We start from the raw sequence: 4,058 nt of genomic DNA, 5'->3' as shown, positions 1-4,058 counted from the left end.
CTGCTCCTCTGATGCTGCTTGGCCTGCTGTGTTCATCCAGCTCTACAACTTGTTATCTCAGATTCTCCAGCATCGGCAGTTCCCACTATCTCTATACAAATTAGATCTGTTTTCTCTAGAATTAAGAAGGTTAAGGTGTGATTTAATCAAAGATTTCAAGATATTAACTGGAAAAGACAGGGTAAATAAAAATAAACTATTTCCACTGGTTGGGAATTCTAGAACAAGGGGGCATTGTCTGAGAAGTAGGGCCAGACCATTCAGGAGAGAGTTTAGGAAGTTCTTCTACACACAAAAAGTGGTAGATATTTGGAACTCTCTTCCACAAACAGCAGAGGATCTAGGATCAGTTGTTAATTTTAAATTTGAGATAAATAATTTTTTTGTTAACCAAAGGTATTAAGGAATATGGGCCAAAGGCGGGCATAGTTAACCCACAGATCAGCCATAATCTCATTGAACAGTGGAACAGGCTCAAGGGGCTGAATGGTCTACTCCTGTTCCTATGTTCCTAACTTCACATCAATTAATGTATTTCAGTGATTTGCCAAAGAGCATTAAGCCATTTTTGCCAAGTAATGGGTTAATAGTTCTCAGAAAGCAACTTTTCGACTTCTACATTGAACCACATATTTGCTTTCATCGGATGTTGCTGGAGTATTTGTGCAGAAATAGCATTGCACTCCATTTGCCTTGTCATTATTTTGTCAGAAAATAATTCCCCATTATTACTAATATGTATACTTGTGATTGTCTATGCTCAAGAGTGTGTACGTCTATGTATGCAATTGTGTACACATGAGAATGTATATATTTTTGTCTATAGTATGGATGAGCCTGTGTATGAGCGTTTTTAACTTGATTAGGAGAGTGTTTGTCTGTGAGTGGACATAGGTTGTAAATTAATCTGTTTATCACTGGTTAATTATGGATGAGGAAGGCCATTTGATTGATGATACAATATATCTTCCAGAAGGGTTAATGAGATAGAGAATATTAATTGGAGGTATACATTGAGGTTACAAGATGATCCCTTTATGTACAGTGGTATTGAAGAGTGACTTAGCAAATAGATAAGTAGCAGTTGAAGCGGTGAAACAAATCCCTATTAAAAATTGACATTTATCTTGGGGACTGACTTAGTTGGATCAAAAATATTCACCTCCTGGGGTGTGAATGGAAGCAACATGTAGAAGGAAAAGAAACTGAGATGCCACAGCAGAAACAGCCTGGATTCTTTCCTGACCACCTTGTGGCTAGATCTCAGGCTTATAAAATTAGCTAGAAAGAGGACACAGTGAAAAAAGATGACTTGGAAAATCAGTTATCTGACACAATTTTGGGAACTTAAGTTAAAAAGGATGATGGAAAAGTGACTGAAGCTGACATGTTTAGGCCATCTTTGATAGAAATGCAACAGATTCTGAATTGAGAGTTATACCAAAGAGCCTATTCATAAGTGTTGTATGAAACAGCCTACTTAGACGTTGAAGTGGAACCATTACCCAAGTGTTGTTATTTAAAAGACAATGTGTTAATAAGGGAATAGAGACCACCACAAACATCAACCAATGAAGAAAAGGCAATAGCCCATTCTGAGTATTGTAACAAAATTTTATAAGTGGCTCACAAAATTCCAATGTCCAACTGTTTAGGTATGGATATTTTAGCCTGATTTTTCTAATTCATTTTTATTAGCCAGGATTATATAAAGATGCAGTGAGGTTTTGCCAATCAAGTCATAGATATCATACAGTGGGGAAAACTTAAATTATATATTTAACCTGCTCCTTTAATTCCAATATAAGATTTAAAAAAAATTCAGCAGGGTAATAACTTTGTAGAATTCCTACCTAAAACCAGGAGTCGGAATCAGTTTCTTTTAACAATTATGGACATGTTGAGAACATTTCCTGTGGCAGTGTCTTTGTGGAATATTACAACAAAAATTAACATGGAAAAGTGAATTTTTTTTTAATGAGATATCAATTACCTGAGAAATACAATCCATGATATAAAATTTGTACCTTGATCTGATTGTATTTCTCAGGTAATATATAAAAAGGAAATGAATAGTTTAGAAATAAAACAAATTAAAACTTCAACTTAAAAAAAAAGCCAAAAGAACTGCGGATGCTGTAAATCAGGAACAAAAACAAAGTTGCTGGAAAAGCTCAGCAGGTCTGGCAGCATCTGTGGAGGAGAAAACAGAGTTAACGTTTCGGGTCCGGTGATCCTTCCTCAGAGGACGGGTTCTGAGGAGGGGTCACCGGACCCGAAACGTTAACTCTGTTTTCTCCTCCACAGATGCTGCCAGACCTGCTGAGCTTTTCCAGCAACTTTGTTTTTGTTCCTAAAACTTCAACATATCATCTTCAATCTCAAGGACCATTAGAAAGATGGCATCAAATTTTAAAGTCCATGATTAGAGCTTATTCATAGTAATTATTACTATTGTCAGAAATATCCTAATGATTGGGATAAAGGAATTCTCTTGTTAATGTTTACAATTAGAGATGCCCTTAATTAATCCACAGAATTTAGTTGTTTCGAAATGATATACAGACATGAGGTGAGAGGACCCTTAGATTGATTAAAGAATTTAAAACCAAAATTCAAAAAATTATACTTCCAACCTAATTGTCAATTTCAAAGAAAAGCTAAGCAAAGCAAGTGGATCAGTCCTGTGGCTCCATAGCAGCCACTCTGTAGGGTTAGAGTGAACACAGTTGAGGAGATATACAAGGACCGTCAGTTATGACCTTCTTTGTTACTTATGACCAAACAGCATTTCAAGGCACAATCCACCTGCATCAGTTGCACACATCCTTTATCCACGGACATTGGAATCTGGCATTTTCCAAACTTTTACATCCATAATGGCACTTATCCACTCAACTTGCAGGCCGCTTAGGGAGCACAGACTTGCATTGCAGGGCACATTGGCATCTAGCACTGAAAGGCTGCTACAAGGACACGTTTTGCATAAGGATGGGCACCAGATAATAAATGACACCAAGTGACATCTCAGGACTGCTCATTTCCTCTCTTAAGGCTTGCATACATGGTACCTGCCAGGATAATCACACTATTCATGCCTTGCCTTGTAATGACACGTCAATTAGTGCAGTCACAAAACCGAGCAGCTTGCCTTGCTGATCAGTCGTCAATAAAGTTTTACTGTACAGCACTGGGCTACATCCATGGCACACTTGCTTATGTGGCAAACAACCATTTCTCAGAGTCTTGGGGAAGCAGTCCTCACCAAAGCTCATGAATGTACCTGTCAGTCAGGGGTTCCCAGCACAGTATTCAAAGGCAACCTCTAATACCAGTCTGGGGTCAGGCATCTAGTCACGGTGTTCTCATTCAGAGGGTCTGTGTGTCTGAAGACTAGGGAGTGGGGCATGAAGGCTGGGAGAAGCAGGGATGACAACTGTGAAGGGGACAAAAGTATCTGCAAGAGGGGATATGGTGAAGCATAGATGGGAAGAGGATCATGTGGGCATGAGGGTGGGAAGGTTCATCCATGGTCAGGAGCACTACCAGGAAACAAATTTCGATGTTAAGCTAGCTAATGGTTCTCTGAGGCAAGCTTTCTCTTAATATTCTTTTCCCTTACAGACTGTATGTGTGTTCAAACTCTAACAATGTCTAATCTCCAACGAGCTACAATTATAACTATGAGGAAAGATTGGAGAGGTTGGAGTTGTTTTCCTTGGAACAGAGAGGGCTGAGGGGTGACATGATCGAGGTGTACAAAATTCTGAAGGGTAAAAATAGGGCAAATAGGAGGAACCTGCTTCCATTGGTAGCGAGATCAAAAACCAGGGGTCATAGATTCAACGTAAGTGGCAGAAAGATTAGAAGGGACATGAGGAAACACATTTTTATGCAGAAGGTGGTGGATGTGTGCAGTTCACTGCCAGAGTTGGTTGTAGAGGCCGAGACCTTACACTTTCAAAAAGTATCTGGATCTGCATTTTAAGTAGAGTAAACTGAAGGACCATGGGCTGCGTCCAGGAAGACGTGATTAGAAAGGGAATCTGGGTGCCTTT

This window comes from Rhincodon typus, chromosome 10, assembly GCF_021869965.1.
Source record: "Rhincodon typus isolate 14 chromosome 10, sRhiTyp1.1, whole genome shotgun sequence".
Lineage (NCBI taxonomy): Eukaryota > Metazoa > Chordata > Chondrichthyes > Orectolobiformes > Rhincodontidae > Rhincodon > Rhincodon typus.
This window is presented reverse-complemented; position numbering follows the sequence as displayed.